We start from the raw sequence: 14,314 nt of genomic DNA on the forward strand, positions 1-14,314 counted from the left end.
AAAAGAAAAGAAAAGAAAAGAAAAGAAAAGAAAGGAAGAAAGTGGAATCTGAAAGCAGAGGAAAACACTTGTCTGAAGACAAAATTACAATGCATTTAGTTTAAAGATCTAATTGGCTTTTATTTGTGATTCTAGACTCAGGCAATACCTCATAATATAAAATAGAATGAGTGCTCCAAGGAGCTGAGTAGTGAAGGCCGGTCTTAAAGGAAAAAAAGGGAAAACAGAAACAGAGAACAAAAAGCAGATTGGTCATTTCAAAGTTACTTTCCTTGTAAAGGTTAAAGCAGAGGGGATTTCCTTATCATGCCACAACTGGCCTGTTTGGGGATTTAACTATTCTTGCTCTCCCTCCTGATTTCTCAGAAGGCCAGATGAACAACTTAGTTTTGGCTTAGTGGCGTAGAACTTCAGCGTGAGTGACTCCATTTTGGTTTGGTCTGTTGGGTCTAGTGCAGGAGCTTGGTCCAAACCAATGGCTGCCTATAAATTTTATTTCACACATGGAATGTGAAAAAAAGTGATATCAGATCCTTCAAAATAAGTCAGGTGCCATAAAGGGATACTTGGCACAGACACAGAAGAGTAAAATTGTAAGACAATCTGAACATTATGACACAATGATAATAACATATGCCACACTTTTAATTCCGTATGAACACGTTTCAGAACTTTGCCATTCTGATTAGCAGAACCATTCACTTCATCTACTCTCATCTCATAAAACAATTTTATTTTTCCTTTGAGTCTGTAGGTGGCAGAATATTTTTTGTAAATTTATTTCTTCATCCACTTTATTAGTAATAAAGTTATCTCTCCAGGCATTTCTTTCTTTTTTTCTTTTAGAGACAGGGTCTCACTATGTTGCCCAGGCTGGCCTCAAAATCCTGGCCTTAAGCTATCCTCCCACCTCAGCCTCCTGAGACTCTGGGATTACAATCCTGAGCCACTGACCTGGCTCTCCAGAGTAAATAAATTTCTGTTAGTTTATTTACTCTGACCCAAGTGGACCTCTTGGGAGATTTAATGCTACACTTTTGGTTCTTTCTAGATGGAGGCAATGGCATGGAGATTTCATCGGAAAGAAGAAGGGTTCAAATAGTGGTTTGGCCACCTAGCTTGCAGCAGAGGCAGGTGGGAGCTGTGTTCCTGAGGCAGGAACCCCACAAATGCAGGACCACCTTCCCCCCATCAGTGCTTGCCTAACTCCCAAGCCCAGATACTGCCAGTAGTCAGCAATACGTTCCTAATACAGGATAGAGACAGTTGAGGGTGGGGAGGTTTGGATTTAAAATACTATGGTTGCTGGGTGGGTGGACTCACGCCTGTATTCCAGTAACTGGGGAGGCTGAGGTAGGAGGATTGCTTTGAGCCCAGGAGTTCCAGGCTGCAGTGAGGTATGATCCTACCACTGCACTCCAGCATGAGCAACAGAGTGAGACCCTGTCTCTAAAAAGTATAAAAAATAATAAAATAAAATACTATGCCATTTTCCCTTTCCCCAAACCTCATTCTCTAGAGACTAGACTCAGCCAGATTGGGATCCCCTGCTTGACATTAAACCTTTTTCTTTCAGCACTCTGGTCTCGTTTTTCTTGCATAACAGGCTGCAAGTAAGCATGCTGATTTGGAAAGTTGTTTTGGCAAGTGGGAGAGGCAAAGAAATGGAAGGATTATCTTGGTGAGGATCAGTGCTGACGGAAGTGGGAGAAACTGCCTCAAGAAAAGCACACAGATCCATGAAAGCTGAAATTGGAGACTGTAAATTTGTAATAGGGCCAATCAGCATGCTTCTGGGATTTTCTACAGAAAGTCCCCAAATGTAGAGCAATAATCCTCTGAAAACAAAGTCACCATCAAGGAATGGTTGAGAACAGTCATGTATAATAATGAGCATGTCCCTGGTGTTCTAGTGGCTAGGAAAAAAAAATAAGCATGTGAGTAACTGGGGAGTTTTAGAACATCCAAAATGCAATCAAGATATGGTTTCATGAGATAATCAAATGTAGTGATCTTCTCAATTCATGAGAAGATCTATTTCTAAAAAAAAAATACTGTAAGCGGAGTTCTCATCAGCCCAGGAATTCCCCTGAAGTGAGGAAAGGTAGGAGGAAGGGGAAGGCACAGGCGAGGAGCTAAGAAGGCCTGAGAGAGAAGTGGTGTGGATGACCCCATAGACCCACTCTGTGCTGAATGACAGGATCCTCCCCTGAGGGTAATCTGGAAATTTGTGAGGGTGGGTTTGATTGTTACAAAGTTAGCATTTAGTGAATTTAAATTTAGTCAGCCTAACTTTGTTTAATATATAAACACTAAGTATTTCTGGCATGGCTTTAATGTGAACTGAATTTTCTAAAAATGCAATTACTGAATAAACTGAAGAATTGTACTTCCTTTTACGGGAAACTTTACTAAGAAACATTCAGAACTTCAGAAAATAATGCCACCAATACATGTCAGCTAATTTTATTTAAGTCAATATAACATACCTGTGTTTTTCCACATTCGTAGCTTTTCAGTCAATGATTCCATGTATGGGTACAGATGTATGACTATGCCATTATGCATTCCAGTGAAACCATGACTAAGCATTTACACATTGAACTGTGTGTTTTATTATTAATTACTTCCAGTTTATTTATTATAGTAAAGGGGACAACACAAAATATTTACCATTTAAAGAAAAGGCAGGTGTTACATCTATAGAGCTCAGACCCACTGGTCTAGCATAAGAGCTTTTCATTTTGGGATCAACAGACTCCTTTCAGGATAGGATGAAAATCAGGAACCCTCCCATCTACACAAAAGCACAAACCTTTGCATAAGCAGCCTGTGCTTTAGTATATGCAAGTGAGCTCACACTGAGTGGGGATATTTGGAAGATGAGGTAATTAATGGAGGTGGCTGTGTGAGTAAATAAGCAAGATTTGGTAGGGTACAAACAGAAAATACTTTATTCCTTCCCAGTCCTGTACATTCCAACTCTCTCTGTAGAATGGTTCTTGTCTGTTCCAGAACAAAATCTTGGGGATGTTCCATAGTATTTTTACTGTCACTTTCAGATAACAAAAAGACCAGTCCAGTCAAATAGTCTATAATATATTCCAAGCTCTCACCAATTCAAGTTCTCCCCTTCCTCGAGCTCAAATATGTTTCAAGTTTTAAGGCTTCAGTGGGGGAAGAGAGTATGGTCAGTTTCTAACATATTTTCTACCCCTCCCTCCCAATTTCAAGATTGCATTGGTTCCTCATGTTTTATTGGTGGGGAGGGGACCGAAAGGTCTTACACAGTTATAACCTGATATTGGTACCCTCCAGATTGAACAGGTTCCGAATGTTGACTCTCTCCCATAGAATGCTTTCCAGATACTTTCTGACTTTGAGAGTTTTTTTTCCTTTTTTCTTTTTTTTTGTAGAAACAGGGTCTCACTGTGTTGCCCAGAATGGAGTGCAGTGGCTATTCACAGGCACACTACAGCTTTGAACTGCAAGCCTCCTGCCTCAGCCTCCCAAGTAGTTGAGACTACAGGTGTGGCCACTTTGAGAATTTCTAATGTTAATCTTTTTTGGTAGCAATGTTTCCTCTAGCTGGCCATGTGCGGTCTTCCCTTGGATCCTGGTTTCCAGAAGTTTCCAGTGACCCCTCTTTCTGCTGGAGTCACCACACCCTTCCAAGTGGTCTTCTTGGGCCAAATCCATCTCCCTTCATTGAAGCCACATCTGGCTCGTGGGTAACGTGCATCCTCTACCCCACCAACCTTCAGGTACAGGCCATTCACACACAGTTCCATCACTTACCTCTTCTGTCAAAAAAGCAGGTCACCACAACCTTGAGAATTTCAGGTCTGAGTCAGGTGCCTTGCATCCTCCAAGCTCCAGGTGCAAACATCAACCTCTCTGAGTTGTTCTTTTACAGCTCTCTTCATTGGCTCAACGAGAGACTAAGCACCGTCTTCCCCTTGCCCATTGCTCAGGGTGTTAGGTAGTGGGGAGAACATCACCACAATAATACAATGGGTGTTTGATATTCATTTCTCTTTCCTTCCTAGAATCAAATTTTGACTTTTATAAATATAGACGAGGGCATGGGGTATCTTACTCCCTCTTGCATCCTCAGCATTTAGCCCAGTTCCCAGGTCAGAGTAGGTTGTATAGGACTAATTGTTTAATGAATGAATGACTGTGCCATTAGTAAGTCTTCTGCGTGTACGTTAAAGCAAAGAACAACATAGAAAATCCAAGTAAGATTATTTTCCTGTTTTAGTTTTCTCTCTCTTATCTCTAATTTTATTTTCTCATTCCAATTCTACTTTTCTCTCAATCTCTGATTCACCAACTTTTTTCCCTCAAAGTGATTGCCTTCTTTCACCAAATTTCTTTACACTTCTAGAAGGTTAGCTGAATTCATCCTTTGCAGTAGAAAAGAATGCTAACTGCAAGGACACTTCCCAGATTCCCTTTCATTCAGCTGAAGTAAAAAGAGCTTCTGCTCTGGATGATGGGGCCTGGATTGCTTCCTTTTTAATTTATTTTCCACAAAGGGATCCTGCTTGAAAGGGAAACTTATTTATAGATAGAATAAGTGAATTTGATTCTTCTTTGGGCTAGCCATGCTGTTGACACAAAAAGAAAGAAAAATGACAGAATTGTTACACTTACCTTAGGGGTTGTTTCAGATAGCCAGTTCCTTCACCAGAAGTTGAAGGTCTTCCTCAATAGACTTTGGATATCACAGAGGAAAGAAAACATTGCATCGTATCAATCACCTTACAGGACAAAGGCCCTGAATTCACAGGTATTCCTTAGAATGAAAGTGACAAAAAGTAACAGAAATCCAATACAAACTAGTAAAGCAGTAAAGGGAATTTATTTGCTTGTGTAACTGTGAAGTCCAGAGATGGTCACTGCTTCAAGAAGGACTAGATATAAGGACTAAAAGAATGTTAGGCCTCTGATTATGCTTGTCTCTGAGGGCTATGTGACAGGCAGAATGGAAATTCCTGATTTTTTCCCACTGGAAATTCCAGATTTACATCTCACTTTTAGTAACCTCCAAGTAGAAAAAGAATACCTTCCCGATAGCATCTGCGGCAAAGTCCCAGAAAAGGTTCTGATTGGTCTAGTTTGAGACACATGACTCCAAATTAACACTGTGACCATAGGGATAGTGTATTTCCATTAGGCAGGTCTAATACACACGTCTACATCTGGAACTGGAGTGGGGGTGGAGGAAACGGGTAGTCAGGTGGGGTCAGTCCCACTCATACTACACAGAATGGGTTCCCTCAAGAAATAGGCATTCTGTTATTATAAGAGGGAGAGAAGTGCTAGTCAGCCACCCAAAAGCTGCAAAAAAGAGTCTCCACTTTAAACTTCCTTCAAGTTTGAGGATTTAAAAGATAGTAATTCCTCAAACTACTCTATTATTCTAATATTTAACAAATTTCTTTCTATCAGAAATCATCTCTTTAATGCTGATCAAAATCACCAATGCTCTGATTTACAAGCACATTTCCTTTGGTTGTAATCTTGATAGAGATATCAAAGAGTTGTGACAAACTTGGCTTTAGTAACTTTATGGCTTGGAAAGACAAAACTAGAAAGAAAAAGAAAATAAAACCAAGGAGGAAGAGACACAAATAAATCAGAGGCAAGGTAGCTGCAAAAATGAAGTGTGGTTCTGACTGAGGCAATCAGTAATCTTAGCTATCACTGGGTAAACACTGGTGATATGGGACAGAGACTTCCACAGTAACACTGAGTAATGCTGATGTGCAAAGGAGGCAATCCTTAATCACTCACTGGAACAAGAAACCAGGGGTAGGAAATCCACAGATAATCCAAACATTCCATTTTCATCATGCTTCCAGCTCCTTTGATAAGTACTAAAAATATTTGATTTGAGTTTCAATTCCTGTTCTTTTGCCTGTCAATTTTGAGGCAGAATTGGTAATAAAAATTGAAATGTCTGAAAGTATGGTAGTATGAGACAAAACAAATGAAAAGTCAAGAACCTTTATTGTTCACCAAATGACTCACTGCTGAAGAAACATTAGGGTGTATACATGGGGGAGGGTGAGATGACTGTAAAAACCTTTAAATAAAGTGGGGATTTAGTGATCGATAGGTTATTTGGTATGTAACTAGGTAGTAACGTCATGATCAGATTTATGTATAAGAATGTTTATTGGGCCGGGTGCAGTGGCTCACTCCTGCAATCCTAGCACTCTGGGAGGCCAAGGCAGGAAGATTGCTTGAGCTCAGGAGTTTGAGACCAGCCTGAGCAAAGAGTGAGACCCCAACTCTACTAAAAATAGACAAAATTAGCCGGTGTAGTGGAGCATGCTATTAGTGGGGCTGAGGCAGGAGGATTGCTTGAGGCCCGAAGTTTGAGGTTGCTGAGAGCTAGGCTGACACCATGGCACTCTAGCCCTCGCGACAGAGTGAGACTCTGTCTCAAAAAAAAAAAAAAAAAAAGGAATGTTTATCACAGTATTAGCTTTAATTGCAAAAAATTAAAAACAATCTAAATGTCCATTGATGTGGGATCGATTGTTTAAATAAATCATGTGTTACGTATAGTACAACTGTACTATGAATAAGTAGTAGGTAGCCATTCCAAGTGATAATGTAGATTTACAATCATTGAGCTGAAAAGGTGGTATATTTTCAATTTTATAAAATATTACCCACCTAGATGAGGATTTCTCAACCTTACTCAACCAATACTATTAACAGCTTGGGCCAGATAATGTTTAGCAGCATCATTGGTCTCTATTCACAATTATTTACACAGTTGGACAATCAAAAGTGCCTCTAGACATTACCAAATGTCCTCTGGGGGGCAAAATTACCCAGGCTGAGATCACTCAATGTATACAGACAATGAGTAACCTTAGCTATTATTGGGATAATGACATCTTCCAGATTCCAGGCGCAACTTTTTTCAGTTCATCCTCCAATTTATTTCCAGAATATTTTTATTAAGTGTAAATCTGATCATGTCATTTTCCATTTACATTAACCAAAGGCTCCTTCTCTTGTATAGGAAAAAATCAGAATTACTTTGAATAGCATAAAGATCCCTTTAGATCAGGACCTCACCCACTCTGTTTTACCTTCCAATCTTTTTTGATCATCATCCATGTTGTAAACTACAGGGTGTCCCAGAAGTTTCCATACAAAGGAAAAATTTTGTAAAATTTTGTAATGAATATTTTGTAAATAAAGCTACATTTAGTGTCAGAGCTCTTTTAGAATTTGTCTAGCAGGTTTTCTGGTCCTCACCCACCGGAAAATCCCCCCCCACACACAAAAAAACATACTTTTAGCTACTATATCCTATTTTCCCTCTGTATGGTGACTTTTGAGACACCTGTATTACTGTATCTCTCTTCTGTTCTTTTGTTCTTTTACTCAACCTCTCACTGCTGCTCTCTCTTCCAAACCTTTCCATTATATCTTTTGGAATCTTAGTTTTGTGGGCCATTACGAAGGGATGACTCAACAGTGTAACTTTTGTAAGCCAATGATAGGCATCAAATAAGGACAAAGATCCCTCAGCAGATTCCAACATTGATAGGTGACTTGAAATCTTGTCTTTTCCTGAATCCTTAGCACTACACAAGCTACCCCTCCAAAGCAGACAACTGGAGGCAAGGTGGAAACCTAAGTTGATTGAGATTAACACTGGAATATAGAGCTTATTGTGGAAATTTACCTGAGTTTTATTTCTTGCCCACATTAGTTTTTGGTCTGGGATTTATACTGATTACATGTCTCCATGGATGTAGGATAAAACCAAAGTGCTTTTTCTATTTTCTCAACAATCCACACAGAAGACTTCCGTGACCTCGGGTCATCAAGAAGTGTGTGGTGATTTCTCCCCACCAACAACCAATCAATTCTGCATTGGAGAGTCTACTTGCTCAAGGCTTCTTAGGTGTGGCTCCGGGTCATGATCCTCAAAAAAAAAAAAAAAAATTCTGCATTGGATTCTTCAGTGGGTAGCACTGGGTGTCCTTTAATTCAATTCAGTTCTGAGGCTACCTGAAGAGTCAAATTTTACAGGTTGAGGGCTCAGTCCACAAGACTGTCCCCCACTTCAGATGCCAATAGCAAGCCCCATGTTGTTTTACCTGTGCTTTTGACTGACTAGCTATAAATTGGAGTTCCCAAGGCCTCCTCCTTGGGTTCAATGAATCTGCTAGAGCAGGTCACAGAACTCAGGGAAACACGTTTACTGGTTTACTTTAAAGGATATTACATAGAATACAGGAGAAGAGATGCCAAAGGTGAGGTATGGGCGAAGGGGCAAGTAGCTTCTATACCCTCTCTGGACATACCACCTCCAGGAATCTCTATGTGTTGAGCTATCCAGAAGCTCCCCAAAACTTGTCTTTTTTGGTTTTTATGGAAGCTTCATTAGACAGGCATGATTAATTAAATCATTGGCCACTGGTGATCAATTTAACCTTCAGCCCCTCTCTCCTCCCTGGAAGTTGGAGGGGTGGGGCTGAAAAATCCCAACCCTCTAATCACAAGATTGGTCCCCTAGGCAACCAGCTCCCACCCTGAGGCTATCCAGGAGTTCCCAGTCATCAATCAACAAAAAGACACTTATCACTTTAGAGATTCCAAGGGTTTTTGGAGTTCTATGTCAGGAAATGAGAAGACGAAATATCTATTTCACAATAACACAATGTCCTAAGCTGAACTCATGATTTCCATGTTCCACCAGCTTTTTTCTCTGCCTGTTTTCTAACTCAGGGAATGCCAACGGCATACACCCAAATGTCCAAATTATTAGAAACCAGGGTCATCATCGACTTTTTTCTCTGCCTTATCTTCACAAACACTTAAACACAACATTCTCCGAATTCCATATCCTCTTTTTTGTCATTATTGCAAAAGCAAATTTTAATTTTTAATCTTTAGTTTGATTTAAACATTGCTTTTAGTATAATGACGATGCCAGCTGTGCAGAAAAGACTCTGGAGAGATGTTCCAGAGCAGCACACACCTGTGGCTCTTCTCTAGGGCAGCCAATATTGCTTGATCAAATACATTCTTTAGGCCTTTCTGTGTGAGTGCAGAACACGCCACATACTTGACAGCCTTCAGGTCACCAGCCAGCTTTTCAGCAGTCTCTGGAGTGATAGGCTTCTGTTTGTTCTTGGGAAGTTTCTCAATTGTAGATGGGTAATCAGTTTAGGTCCAGACAAACAAGAAAGGAGTCTTTGGACAGTGGTGAATTATCTGAGGTACCCACTTTTCTTTCACATTTACAAATGAGGACAGAGAGACCACTGAAAAACAGACTAGAAATACATCTGTTTGTGGATAACTCAGTGGTCATAATCTGTCATAATCCTGTTGTTCTGCAGTATCAAAAAGTCCAAGATTGGCTCTCCACCAATCATAACTGTGACTGCATAGTTGTCAAAAACAGTCAGAACATATTCAGATAGAAATTTGTTTGTTGTGTAGGCTATCAGGAGACATGTTTTACCAATAGCACCATCACCCACAACAATTCACTTAATTGTTTGCATTGCTGAAATAGTTTTATAACCACTTTAAATATTTCAATCTGATGTTGACCTTAGCGTCTCCACCAGGGCATTGGCAGCACTGTTTGGGGTCTCCTCGGCTCTATATCCTCTTCTTGAATCCGTTCTTGTTGCTTCACCTCTCCCTGCCCATTCATTTATTCACTCATTCAGTTCCTCATGAAACCTAGTGTCCAGTGCATGAGGCAGATATCAATCAAATAATCTTATAAATAACTGATTTATAATTAAGATCAGTGTTATAAGGGAGAGTACAGGCGAAGTAGGAGGTCAGAACAGCCACTTATGGAGGTGAGGTGACATTTAGGCTGAGATTTAAAAGTTTGTAACAGTTGGTGGCAGAAAGTGGGAGAGGACATGTGTTCTAGGCAGAAGAAACAGTTTTCATGATGACCTTCAGCATGGTGTGTAGGAGAAACCGAAAGGTGGCCAGGGTGGTCCCAGGCACCATCATCTTTCACCTGGATTACTGCAATAGCTCTTAGCTTCTATCTCTTCCTGGAGTCTCATTTTCCTTATCTCTTTTCCAGAGGATCATGAGTCATGAGAAGGCTCTTTCGAAAGCATAAACCCAATCATGTCTTTCTCTGGCCTAAAATAAAAGATTTTCCAAAGACCTTAGGATAAACATCTAATCTCCCCAGCACAGTGTTGAGGCCCTTGTGATGTGATCTTAGCCCTCCCTTGGTTCCCAGCAGCCTGGATGGTGACAGTCACTTCTCTTAGCACCTTTGGAAATGCCTTACTCTGGCTTATTTTCATCCTTGCACCTCTGGTTGTGCAACAGTTTCTACCTGGAGGGCCCTACTTCCTGGAATTCTATTCAACTTGCCAGACTCAACTTTTATGGCTTCTTCTTGGAAAGCCACTTGATAGCACCCTGAACATGCTTCTAACATAGCACCTGGCACAAAGTCTTGGAATTCATTCATTTGACAAATATTTATTGAATGGCTACTATTGCTAAGCAGGGTAAGACACAGCAGAGAACAAAATAGATATTATGTCAGTTTTGTCTCTCAGGCTGTAAGAATTTGGAGGTGGGAACTGTGTTTTAATTACCTCTGTACTCTCAACAGATAGCACAGCAACAGCATCTAATATTACAGAAAATAAATTTGAATTTAATTGAGCTAGGATTCAAGCCCAAGTCTAACTTCAAAGCCCAGGCTCTTTCCACTACTATGTGGAGTCCAGATTAATCTGAGTCTATTAAAGTAAAAGTAGTAACACTGTTAAGGCAAATGGCAGCATGGATCGCATCTAACTAGGACCTGGTTCATCGTAAGTGATCAATAAATAATGTCATTTCACCATACCTTCCTTTTAAACTACATCCTTAGCTCAATGATTCACCCACTGGCATATTACTATAATTTTTCCACTAATTCCCCCTCCTTCCTTTCCAAATACATTCTCTAAATTCAGAAATGTTCATTACTACATAGCTTATAATAGGAAAATTAGATACAACCTAAATGTCCTTCGATAAGGCATGGGTTAAATAAGGTAAATTCTTTCAAAGGACTATTATATAATTTTTAAAAATAATAAGTTGCCAGGCATGGTTGCTTGTGCCTGTAACCTAGCTACTCAAGAGGTTAAAGCAGGAGGATCACTTGAGGCCAAGAGTCCCAGACTAGCCTGAGCAGTATAACAAGACCCTTCTCTCTACAAAAAAATAATAAAATTAGCCAGATGTGCTGGTGCTTGCCTGCAGTCCCCAGCTACTCAGGAGGCTGAGGCGGGAGGAGCGCTACAGCCCAGGAGTTCAAGGCAGCGGTGAGCTATGATCATGCCATTGCATTCCAGCCTGGGTGACAGAGCAAGACTCATCCCTAAAAAAAAAAAAAAAATTAAAAAGAAGAAAAGTTAGTGCTAAGTGTACTGACATGGAAAGATGTTCATGTTATATTACCAAGTTTAAACAAGAAACTGTAAAATGTTATATATAGTATAATCCAATTTTAGTAAAATATATATGTATGTATGCATAGGAAAAAGTTTAGAAGAATCACAATCAATTGTTCATAAAAGTTTAATTTTTTTGTTTTTTTTTTGAGACAAGAGTCTTGCTCTGTTGCCTGGGTAGAGTGCAGTGGCGTCATAGCTCACTGCAACCTCAAACTCCTGGGCTCAAGCGATTCTCCCGTCTGCCTCTCCATCTGCCCTCCCATTCCCCGGGAGCTGAGACTATAGTCTCAAGCCACCACACCCAGCTCATTTTTTCTATTTTTGGTAGAGATGGGGTCTCCCTCTTTTTCAGCGTGGTATCGACCTCCTGACTTCAAGGGATCCTCCCATCTGGGTCTCCCAGAGTGTAATGATTATAGGCGTGAGCCACCGTGCCTGGCCAAAAGTTTAACTTTGAAGTATAGAAGGACTTTCTAACTTACATACTTTTGTACTGTTGGAAATTTTTTATAACCAGCTTGTATTATTTTCAAAATTAAAAAGGAAGATGTAAGTAAAAATGTAATCAAAGTTGCTTCTCAAATCATAAAATATTATATTAATTCCTACAAATTTTAACAAAAGCCAGTCAGTGTGAACACAGCTTCCAGTCTCACTGAAGTTGAAGTGATCTATGATTACTCCAATTTGAAACTTAAAGGCTCAATACTAGGTACCAAAATGAGAAATCTTTAGTTTCACTTCTATCTCTGATTTTCTTTGATTGGCTTTTGATCATACCCTTTAGCTTCTTTGTATCCCTACATGCTCATTAGTCAGTTAGGCTCAATATTATAAGAGTTATTAATTTACTTAAATAGAATGGTTAGGAGGGTTGCACTGGGAAGCTATTGATTCAATAAAGTTTTTAAAGGATATGATGGATTTCCTTTCCAAAAATGCATATTCAGAGTTAAAAGTGGAGGATACCATCCAAAAATGAAGTTGGAAACCTAGGATAAACACTAGGTTAAACACTAGGGAAATTCCACTACTTGCCTTTGCTCTTCTCTTTCCAATCATTCATTGGCCATACCTCACTCCTTTCACTCCAGATGCTAGTTAGAAACAGGAGTTGGGAGTTGCAGTGTACTTTGCCCTACCTAAAGAACACAACTATTTTTTTTTTTTTTTTTGAGACAGAGTCTCACTCTGTTGCCTGGGCTAGAGTGCCGTGGCTTCGGCCTAGCTCACAGCAACCTCAAACTCCTGGGCTCAAGCGATCCTACTGCCTCAGCCTCCCAAGTAGCTGAGACTACACGCATGCGCCACCACGCCCAGCTAATTTTTTCTGTATATATTTTTTTAGTTGTCCAGATAATTTCTTTCTATTTTTAGTAGAGTCGGGGTCTCGCTCTTGCTCAGGCTGGTCTTGAACTCCCTGACCTTGAGCGATCCACCCGCCTGGGCCTCCCAGAGTGCTAGGATTACAGGCGTGAGCCACCACGCCCGGCTGAGAACACAACTATTAATAAACTTACAGAGAATACTCCTAAGCACTATCCCAAATGTTTATTGTACATAGAATCTGGAGGCAGCAAACTGTACCAGCTCTGGAGTTTGTTTCTCCTTGTGTCACCCTATTTTTTTTTTTCTGTCAGTCACACAAGGACAGCATATTTCTATTTTTAACAAGGTGTAGGGGGTGGGGTCAATTATACCTCTAAAGTTCCTTGTATTCCTTTCCATTTCCAAAGATGCAGTCAGCATCATCTCTCCCCAGGTTAAAAAAAAAAGAAAGAGAGAAAGAAAAAAAACAATAAAGATGGGGGACACAACATATTGAAATAGAACACAAATCTTTTTTTTTTTTTTAACACCAAAGGGATGACCAAGTGAACACAAATCTTTTATTTATTTTTTTCTCCCCTCTCACCCCACAAATCTTTTAAAACACTACAAAATGTTAGGCTTCACCTTACCTGCAACAATTTATTAATACATGTTTACATTTGTGCTGTAGGTTTAAAATCATAAATGCCATGTGCAGAGGCTGTGTTTTGGAAGTCACACATTGGACAGAACATTTAAACATTTTTCCTGGTAACTGTGATCATGTTAAAAGGGTGTTCTTGCATACCTCCTAGCACAGAAGGAGAAGCACAGAGGTGGAAATGCCTGATTAGAGAAACTGGGCCATCAATAACTGGTATAGGGAGGAATATTTGTCAACCCATGCATCTAACCGGATTGAAAAGCAAGTAGTTAACTCTCCAGCAATCAGTTATACACATAATTTAAAAACTCTGGCCAGGTGTGGTGGCTTACACCAGTAATCCTAGCACTCTGGGAGGCCGAGATGGAAGGATCACTTGAGCTCAGGAGTTCGAGATCAGCCTGAGCAAGAGTAAGCCCTTCTCTCTACTAAAAATAGAAAAAATTAGCCAGGTGTGGTAGTGCTAGTCCCAGCTACCGGGAGGCTGAGGCAGGAGGATTGCTTGAGCCCAGGAGTTGGAGATTGCAATAATCTATGATGAAGCCACTGCACTCTAGCTAGGGTGCCAGAGTGAGACTCTCTCTCAAAAAAAAAAAAAATCATCAAAACAGAGAAAATGTTTGGTAAATTTAAATATATAATCAAAGATTAAATTGAGCAAACTTTAATAGGACCAGGAACCTTTTCTAGGGTAAGGCAGGAAAAGTGGCTCAAAAATACTATCTGTCTTTATTATGTTAAAATAAAAAGATCATAAAGGTCAATATAAAACATTTTAAATTAAGAAATCAGGCCAGGCGTGGTGGCTCACGCCTGTAATCCGAGCATTCTGGGAGGCCCAGGCGGGAGGATC

At 40.0% G+C, this 14,314-nt stretch overlaps 1 pseudogene; it reads right to left on the bottom strand.

Moving 5' to 3' along the window:
* Nucleotides 1-8,943: 8,943 nt before the first annotated feature.
* Nucleotides 8,944-9,554, bottom strand: LOC105819107 (annotated as a pseudogene).
* Between the last annotated feature and the right edge of the window lie 4,760 nt (nucleotides 9,555-14,314).

Source organism: Propithecus coquereli, unplaced genomic scaffold (genome assembly GCF_000956105.1).
Source record: "Propithecus coquereli isolate 6110/MARCELLA unplaced genomic scaffold, Pcoq_1.0 Scaffold47, whole genome shotgun sequence".
NCBI lineage: Eukaryota > Metazoa > Chordata > Mammalia > Primates > Indriidae > Propithecus > Propithecus coquereli.